The sequence below is a fragment of the Felis catus genome, chromosome D3 (assembly GCF_018350175.1).
Source record: "Felis catus isolate Fca126 chromosome D3, F.catus_Fca126_mat1.0, whole genome shotgun sequence".
Classification (NCBI taxonomy): domain Eukaryota; kingdom Metazoa; phylum Chordata; class Mammalia; order Carnivora; family Felidae; genus Felis; species Felis catus.
In genome coordinates, this window is record NC_058379.1 from 67,660,663 (window position 1) to 67,670,389 (window position 9,727).

At 53.0% G+C, this 9,727-nt stretch overlaps 1 long non-coding RNA gene across 2 annotated transcripts; it reads right to left on the reverse strand.

Annotated features, from left to right (window-relative positions):
- Nucleotides 1–488: 488 nt before the first annotated feature.
- On the reverse strand, nucleotides 489–9,454 carry LOC123381423. Of its 2 annotated transcripts, XR_006588350.1 has the most exons (4): nucleotides 9,319–9,454; nucleotides 6,048–6,551; nucleotides 1,479–1,595; nucleotides 489–1,033 (listed from the first exon to the last, which is right to left on the reverse strand). It is a non-coding gene; the product is annotated as an uncharacterized LOC123381423 (long non-coding RNA). The 2 variants fall into 2 exon arrangements; XR_006588349.1 differs by having other exon boundaries at nucleotides 489–1,595.
- Nucleotides 9,455–9,727: the final 273 nt, after the last annotated feature.

Genomic DNA, 9,727 nt, shown 5'->3' on the forward strand with positions numbered 1-9,727 from the left:
ACCACCCTCCTCTTTGCCCCCAAGCCAAGACAGGGGGAGCGTGACGGGGGCATCACTCCTCCTCGGGCACCGTGTGCCGGCACTGCGCTTTCTGCCTGGGGCCCAGAAACCCCGGACCTGTCACCCACATCCCCAACGCCACCTGTCCCCATCGCCAACCGCATCCAGCGCCCGGACGGTCTGGCCCCTCCTGCCGTCTCCTCCCAAGCCTGGCACCTGAAACTACTCTAGTCCTAAGGGAAACCCGAAGACCAAGGAGTGAGAGACGGTGCCCTCCTGCTCACCTCCTCTCCGGGAGGCGGAAGCTTTCAGCTCAGAAAGCATCCCAATAGGTAAAGAAACAGAGGGCCACGACATGAAATGCGAATTCTCCCTCCAGGAAGGCCTCCCTGACTTACCTGTCATCACAGAACAACCTTGGAATACACAAGGGCCGGCAGCGGGGGGGGGGGGGGGGTGGGGGGGGGGGGGGGTGGGGGTAGGGGGAAGGGGGGAGGGTTATGGCTCCTCCATCAGGTGAAGGGTGGCTCTTAATGGGTGGTATTCACAGGGAGCCGCTTTGGGGCAGGTTCTACCCATGTGCCTCAGGGGCATGTCCGCACAGGGATGGAACCACAGCTGCCGGCCCTTGCCCTTCCAGTGAGCAGCCCCCACCTTCACATAATACAGAGGCCGGGGCGGCCTAGCAGCCGCGTGCGCAGCCTGGGAACCAGACTGCCTGGGTTCAAATCCTGGCTCTCCCACGGACTCCCTGTGTGCCCATGGACAAGTCTCTTAACCTCTCTGTGCCTCATTTTCCTCATCAATACAATGAGGATACTAACAGTAGTAGGCTAACTCATGGGGTTATTGGGAAAGCTAATTGAATCCGCGCGTGTAAAGCGTCTGGAGTACAGGACACACTCAATAAGGGTTTAGCTATTAATACTATCTGATTTGTGTAATAGAATCAGACGTACCCATGCTTGAACGAAGACCTGCCTGGAAACCTCTGCATGTAACGATCTCCAAGGTCTCTTCCGGCTTTAAAAGTCTAGGATTTTAAAATGATTTCTTTTCCTTTACTCGCTTTCCCACCCCCTGAGCCTTGGCCCCTGCTGTTCCTTGCCCAACACACGATCTCCTCCTATCTGCCTGGCGGGCTTCCTCGTCTGCCTCACTCTACCGTCCCTCCCAGGGGCAGCTTTGTCTCCCCGCCCCCCACCGGCCCCCACCAGGCAGAGGCGGTCTGCCCCTCCTCCCACAGGCTCCTGGCACTCGGGTCCCCATTATGATTTGTCCCCCTCATCTGTTTCCTCGTCTCTCCTAGGAGCCTGGAGAGCTCAGGGGGTCAACTCTCGCCTTCCCCACATTCGGCCTAGAACTGATTGGTCTGTTGATGTTACATTAAGGTTACAGATGAGGAAACTGGGGCACGGAGGCATGGAGCGAATTGCTGGAAACACATATATGCGCGCACGCGGACACAGAGGCAGTACCGTTTCCGAGGCGATCTGTGGGCATCATCTCACATCTTGACCACCGCAGAAGCTTCTACTCCCCGCTTCCGTGGGTGCCCCCGCCTCTAGCCCATCCTCTGCATAGCAGCCAGGGACCTGGTGAGAAACATGGCTCAAAGCAAGTCACCGCCCACCCAAGACTTCAATCTCACTCAGAGTTAAAGCCTAGTCCCTCCAGCGGCTCCCAAAGTCCCGCATGCTCAGACCCCAAGCTCGTCCTCCTCACTTCTCCTCCCCACTCATTTTGCCACACGGGCCCATTTGATATTTGCAGACCCCAGGCACGGTCCTACCTAGGCTTTTCCATCCGCCTGGGTGCCCTACCCCCAGATGGCCACGTGGCTAACTCCCTCCCAGCTTTTCTCTTTTTTTCATGTTTATTTATTTATTTTGAGAGAGAGACAGAGAGAGAGAGAGACAGAGAGAGAGGGGGGGGGCAGAGAGAGAGGGAGAGAGAATCCCAAGCAGGCTCAATGCTCAGCGCAGAGCCCAATGCAGGGCTCGATCCCACGAACCGTGAGATCATGACCCGAGCCGAAATCAAGAGTCGGACACTTAACGGACTGAGCCACCCAGCCTCCCCACCTTCCCAGCTTTTTAATCGCTGTTCAGATCTCCCTCCTCATAGAAGCCTGTCCTGGCTGCCATAGTTCAAAGAACATCCAATCGTGCCTTGTCCCTCGACCCATCTTGGTTTCCCTTCACAGAACTTCCTCACTTGACGTGGTATATATATTTCATGATTTTTAGCTAGACTGAAAGCCCATGAAAGCAGACATTGTGCCTTTTGTTCACTCAGGCATCCCCACACCTGAAATAATACTTGTCACATAACGTGGGTTCAGTAAATGTTTGATATACGTGAAACTCATTGCCCGGTGTGAAGTCACAAAGAAATGGATTTCTAATGGTGGAATTTTATGCATTGCTGCTGGATGGGCACAGAGTCGGTGCCAGAGAAGATTTGAAGAATAAAGTGACTTCCTGATGTCTCTGTCAGCACCCTTTGTCTCCATCTGAAGGCAGGTGGATGGCGCGCATCTTCACTAGAAAGACTTTCAAAGTACAGTCACCATCGTGTTGGTGTTGGGTGGTCGGTTTCGTTGGCTGGCTGACTGGTTTTCTGATGATGGGTACCTGCGGGGCACTCCCTGCTTTCTTCATGATGTGAGGTTTACCAAGGCACAGTGGACACCGTCTCTCTTCCCAGGGGTCTCTCCTCACTCCAGGCCCCACCCCCAATTGTCTCTGGCCCAGCCAAATGGAAAATTTAATTTGCAGCTAATTAGCCCTGAATTTGGTGCCCCTTGTCAAGTTACAGGACTGCCCCTTTTCCAAGAGGGGCGGGCTCCCCACCCACGTGTGACCAACATTTGACATTGCCTCTCTAGGGAGGGAGACAAAGGCCCCCAGCGTACCATTGTCTGGGCTCAGGGAGGTCAGGGGCAGGCAGATACAAAAGCCTGATGAATTCTTCATTACCCTCTGAAAGGGTGATTCCTCCAGGCCTTCGGGCCATTGCGCACAGGTGGGCCCTTGAATGGAGAAGCGCTTTATTTTCTCAACCAACCTGGTTCTTTTCTTGAGTCTTTGAACAGGGCTGCCCGCACCTCCTTCCCACAGCCTCCTCCCCTTGGAAATGCCAACCATGCAGTTTAGCTGAATCCAGAATCCCCACTGCCAGGCCAAGGCAAGGTCGCGCCAGCATCCCGGGAGACCCTCCCCGACTTCCCTCCACACCACAGCACCTGCAGCTCATCAAGGCTTCAGGGACCACCGGGTGAGACCCTGGTTCTTGGTGGAGCTGTCCCCTTCCCGGCTCCAAAAAGGGTCTCCAGGGAGAGAGCTGTTCCTCCTTCCGCATAGAATGGCCTCAGGAGGAAGCACCCACCCCAAGCTTCTTCTCCACCCCCCAGGAGACCCAGGCAGGACTGGGTGAAAAGTCTGGAAGGGAAGGGGCCACGCTCTGCCATGGCGCCCTCTGCCGGGGGGTCCCATGCCACCTGAGGATGGCCAATTCCATGCCCTGTCCTGACTCTGAGGGTCCAAACAACTGTCCCCTGCCCTCAAGTTCCCCTCTCACCCAGGAAGCCCTTCGAGGCCGCAGTCCTCTGGCCAAGTCTCCTCCAGAAGTAAATGGAGGGGGAGGGAGGGAAGATGAAGCCTGGGGGAGGGGCCGGTTTGAGTTAATGAGCTATGTGCTTTCCTTCCCTATAATCCACGGTATTTGATGGAGCGGCCAATTTAACTTGGCCGTGGGATAATTTGTCATGGGGTTGTTAGGATGGGGAAGCTAGGGTGGGATGAGGAAGGGCGGGCAAGGCAGGGGACTCTCCCCGCACTTCCTGGAAACCCTCCCGGGGGAGGTGTATTCCATGCACCAGAAGCCCAGAGACAGAAGAGTGGACTGGCCGAGGGCTCCTGGGAGCAGAGCTAGGATGGGATCAGGGAGGGAGGGATTGGCTCAATGACCCCAAGACGAAGACCCTGGCCAAGTGGAGGACCTCGCCTCTCCCCTGAAGACAGGGGTGTGACTGCATAACACTCCAGGGCCTGGGACCCGAACCACTGTATACATATTTATTGGATCCGTATAATCCAGGAACCGACAGATTGATTGGCTCCAGGGATCAATGAGTGAGCTCCACGAGAAGCTTCTCTGCATCTCATGGAGGACGTCAGCTTTAGATGGTTCTTCGAAGGTAACTCATTTTACGGATATGCTGGGTGGCCACAGTTTCCTGGTTTGTCAAGAGAGCTGTCCCAGTTTCCACGTATTGTCCCAGGGTAATTGTTAATAATATTGCCTTCCACTCACAAGACCACCTTTGCACTGTGGACAGTAACTGTTATGTTCCCCCGCGGAAGAGGAGAGGGGTGGTCACGCTCAGGTCCCCTGACATGCTGTGTTCTTCCTGCTGCGCTGAACCACGCGCCTAGACCTGGCTGGCACTCAAGTCCACAAAATTGGAGGCCCCCTACCCACTGGAACCTTCCTCCTGCAGGAAGCCCCGCATGATCGACCGCAGCCCGCAGGGGCCCGCCCGCCTCCGAGCCCCGCCCTCCCAATCCTGTTTCTCCCTCCCTGACCCGTTTCTCCACCAAAAAGTGCCAGAGTGTGGGCGGGGGTGCGTGGAAGAGGATGCTGGAAGGGTCGCAGGGGCCAGAAGGTCGGGGTCTGGGATCAGTCACTGCACATTTCTCTCCTGGGATCTGAAACGCAACCGCGGCTGGAGGCCCGACGGGGAGATGGGGAAGCCACACATCCGGATGGGGCTGGAATTCAAAGGTTGATTTGACCATTTGCATCCTACGGTCCTGAGAAGAGGGGGACGGCCAGGCCCTCTCTAGCAAGATCCTCTAGGCTGCTTTTCTGGTAGGCTCTGGCCCCGACTCATTTCCATCCCACCACGGTGACCCACAGACCCACTTTCTGGTCCCTCTGCCGTCTTGTCCACCCATTTTTTTTCTGCCAGCCTGCTTTCGAGCAAGCAGCGCCAGGCACCGGGTGGAGTGCCGGCTTCTCTCGCCTCCCTTCTCTGCTTGGGAGGTGTGGCGTCCCCCTCCTCCAGGCACCCCAGCCTTCCCACTTCTGGATGGAGAGACCAGGCTCCTTCCCCAGTGCCCGGAGCTGGGGCGGGGGTGGGGGTGGGGCGGGGGGGAAGCCTGCCGTCCACTCTCTGGAATGTAGCACCACCTAGTGGTAGGCTGCAGCATGACAGTGCCACCAGTGAAATGTCAGTGAGTCGACAAATTTATCAAACATCAAGACACAGGCATGACGCCAGGCCGTCATAGGCAGATCAAGAATAGGCAGAAGATCAAGGGGAAGAAAAGGCAAACAAACAGATAAAAATCCAAGGCATGCTCCTCGCACCACAAGGCCCCTACTCTGAGCATGAGCATGAGTCAGACCATCATGAATCCCGGCTACAACTCTTACTAGCTGTGTTACCCTGGCCATGTTGTTTAACCTCTCTGTGCCCCAGTTTCCTCTTTTGTAACATGGTACTATGACAAGCACCTCTCCCCAAAAGAATGTAAAGATGAACTGAGCTGAAGGATTAAAACACTTAGCACAGAGCTTGGCAGGCGGTACATGAGTTTTTTTCAGTGGATGCTATTCTTATTGAGATGATGAAACGATTAATTCAGGCTAAAACGTGTACGAATTTGGGGGAATGTCCACCCAGCGTTGAATTGGAATTACGACAGAGAGCTTAACAGGAGAGGTGAAAAACTGAGTAGGACCCTGTGGAAAATGTGGGGCCGGTAAGCAAGCCAGTAAACCTCTTTAGACCTTGTCTTTGAGAATAAGACAAAGTACTGGAAGGTAGAGACTCCAGCAGATAATCCTTAGGCTAACATCTTTCCGCGACTAACATGAATCACACACCCACCGGGTGCCAGGCTTTGGAGCCTCTGAGACAAGGAGATATAGTCACCAACCCCCAAATTGCAATCTGGCTCACATCACAGAGAGAAGAGGTGGTCGGCTTCCCCGCCCCAATCCCTACCCCAACCAGTGAAGGCAAAGGTCAAGGCTACCTGTTAGGAGCCTATCCTCAGCAGGCAGAATCTCCAGGATGTCGCCCCCTACAGGGTGAGCCAGGAAACAGCAGGGCTGCAGTCTTCATCAGATGCTTGAGGGGGGGGGGCGGGAATCACCCCCTCTACACTCCCCTGGGCTGTCAACAGAATTCATCTTCTCACAGCTCAGGACTGAGGGCCCTGTGTTCCTGCTGTCTCTCGGCATTTAGAGGCGCCTCACAGCCCCCTGCCCCATGGCCCTCTCCACTGACAGCTCATACATGAGAGTTTTTGCTTCTTCAGGACTAGCAGAAAAGTCTTTCTCTTCCAGTCGCACAGAATCCTCTATAAAGAAACGTAATCACGGCAGTGATTTCCCATCGTCTCTGCCGTATTCTATTGATGAGAAGCAAGTCACAGGACGCAGCCACACTCTGGGGCAGGAGGCTGTACAGGAATATGGATCACCTGGTGTGGCTACTACAGTAAGTCAGGCAGGTGATTGCACTTAAATCCAGGGGCCTTGAACCGGAGAGAAAAGATACTGATCGGCTTTTGATTAGATTCAGTACGCTTATTAAAGTTTGTAGGGTAACCACCAAGAGGACACAACTAAGATATATAACTCCAGACTAATGAAGGGGGGACCAGAGTCCTCAGTACAAAAGCAGCAAACAAAAAAGGGGGAAAAATAATTGGAAACTGAGCAAGTAGGAAATGCAGCATAATACAAATAAATCCACACTCATTAGTAGTGATAAGCGTAAGTGGATTCATTAACTTGCCAGTTAAAAGATAAAGTTTGTATCACTGAAGTTTTAAATCATCCGGGTACAAGCCATCCGCAAGAGACATTTTTAAAACGCAAAGATGCAGAAAGTAAAAGGATGGAAAAGGTAAATAAACCATCAAAATAGTATTCAAAGGAAAGGAGACTGGCTACATACATTGTGATTTGGTCGAGTGGGGTATGATCCAGCAATGAAAATGACTAAACCACAGCGATATTCGCCAACCAGGACAGACTACTAGAATGTTGATTTAAAAACAATTTTTTTTTACGTTTATTTATTTTTGAGAGACGGAGTGAGACAAAGTGAGAGTGGGGGAGGGGCAGAGACAGAGGGAGACACAGGATCTGAAGTAGGCTCCAGGCTCTGAGCTGTCAGCACAGAGCCTGACGCGGGGCTCGAACCCACAGACCGTGAGATCATGACCTGAGCCGAAGTCGGATGCTCAACCGACTAGCCACCCAGGCGCCCCTAGAATGTTGATTTTTTTTAAAAAGCCAGTCATAGGGGCGCCTGGGTGGCGCAGTCGGTTAAGCGTCCGACTTCAGCCAGTTCACGATCTCGCGGTCCGTGAGTTCGAGCCCCGCGTCAGGCTCTGGGCTGATGGCTCAGAGCCTGGAGCCTGTTTCCGATTCTGTGTCTCCCTCTCTCTCTGCCCCTCCCCCGTTCATGCTCTGTCTCTCTCTGTCCCAAAAATAAATAAACGTTGAAAAAAAAAAATTAAAAAAAAAAGCCAGTCATAAAAGAATGCACGCAATATGACTCCACTTAAATAAATTTCAAAAGCACTCAAAACTAAATATATTATTTGCAATACATCCCTTTGTGATAAATTATAAAGAAAAAAGAAAACAAAAAAATTTTCTCTGGAGATGGGGAAGGGGTTTGGAAAGGGTACCGGGAGGTTTCAAAGTTATGGCAATGGAAACTTATTTTTGAATTATATATTTTTTGAGATGTATATTTTGAATTAAATGATACAATACATGAAAACAATTTCTTAAGCTTCATGCACAATAGATGCATATTCATTTTCTTTGTATTCTTTTTTAATAAGTTCGTATGTATAATATCCTTTCCGACGTGTTTAAAATTCAATAATTATTTTAAAATTTTTGAAATCCTGATAGCTTACGTGCTCTTGACCCAGAGGAAGAGCACAGCAGTGGCACCACGAGAAGACAGGCCTCTCCCTGGGATTGCCACGAACTTCACAAACACCAGCTGGTAGCATCCTACAAGGTCAAGTCTCTATCAACATAGCCCAATACAAGACACAGAACTGCTCATGACCACTGCCGCCAGGAGGTACTCTCATGCTGGGGATTTGAGGCTAGACCAAGGGATAGATCCTTGTTCCTTTTTGTCTTTCCAGTGAGCCTGATAGATGTCTGCTCCACTCTGGGCATCTCAGAATTCCTGTCCAGGTTAAAAAAAAAAAAAAAAAAAAAAAAAAGAATCCCTATGACGCTACGTGCCTCTGTCACTTTCTCATTTCAGACGTTTTTTGGTAATACCTGCCGTGTGCCTGACCGTGGGCTGACTGCCAGGGATACCACAATGAAATATGACAAACGCAGTCCCACTCCCAGAGGCTCAGAGCCTGAGAGCGCTGTAGACAAGCAAACAGGCAAATGCAACAGAGAATGTTAAATACGGGAAGGGCGTGAGCTCTGTGCATGGGGGGAGAAGACAGGGAAGGTTTCCAAACTCAGGGTGGAGACAGGGAGCCTGGCCAAAATGGCTGAGAAGGCAGAGGGTCTGTGATGCCACCTCCCAGCATCAACCTCACTCAGGGTCCAGAACAATAGTTCGATCTGACACCCGAGGACCAAACCTTTCCCGTCTCCAATAGGCAGTCTCCAGTACCCACCGCGGTGGTGAGCCCCACTGTTTGGCGCTATGCTTGTCTCACACTGGGGCCTTCCTTTGGGTTGTCCTACAGCACGGGGAGCAGTCCCGCTGAGCTGGTGGCTGCAGGTGCCTGTCCTGCCCTGCCCTGGGCCCTTGGCAGGGGGTCTGGTCTGTTGGCCTGCTGCACGACAAGCACAACTGAAGGAACCAGACTCCCGTCTTTCCACCCAGAACTCCAGAAGCATGCAAGGCCAGTCCAAACTCTGGAGCCCAGGCAGCCCAATCTGGGGGCACCAGGAGAGGAGGCAAGGAGGGTGGGAAAGAGGGGGGGGGGGGATGTGCATCTATAGTGGGGAGACCGGTTCCACAACTGTCTAGCTGGGTGGTCTTGGGCAAGTCACATCATACCTCTGGCCTCAGCTTCCTCCTCTGTGAATTGGGCATAGACATGCCTGCCTCTCGGGAGACAAACAGGGTGAAGGACTGGCTCAAGGAAGCCCTCTCAGAGATGCAAAGCTCAGTCTTTGTTCTCAAGTCTGGCCAGGGGTTTCCAGCCCCTCTATCTCCACTCGGGCCGAGACGCCTCCCTCCCCACCCAAGGCCGCTCTCAGCACACCCTCCGCCCAGACCAGACCCAGGCTCACCCAGTTCCTGACTCTGGACTCCCATGTGGCCTCCCAGGGGGCCTCGGGAGAAGCCGAGTGCAGAGTGGGTGGAGAGGAGGGCATCACACCCTTTCCTACAACTTGTGGGACAGGAAGTTGGCCAGGGCTTTTCCTGTTGCCCAAAGGGTGCTATGCACCCCAGCACCACCAGGTGGCCCCAAGGAGTCAGCCACTGCTTGTAACTCGGCTCCAGGGACGCCTGAGACAACACGTTATTTTTTTTTTTTAATTTTTAAATGTTTATTTGTTTTTAAGAGAGAGAGAGAGACAGAGAGACAGAGCGTGAGCAGGGGACGGGCAGAGACGGAGACACAGAGTCTGAAGCAGGCTCCAGGCGCTGAGCTGTCAACACAGAGCCCCGATGCAGGGCTTGAACCCACAGACCACG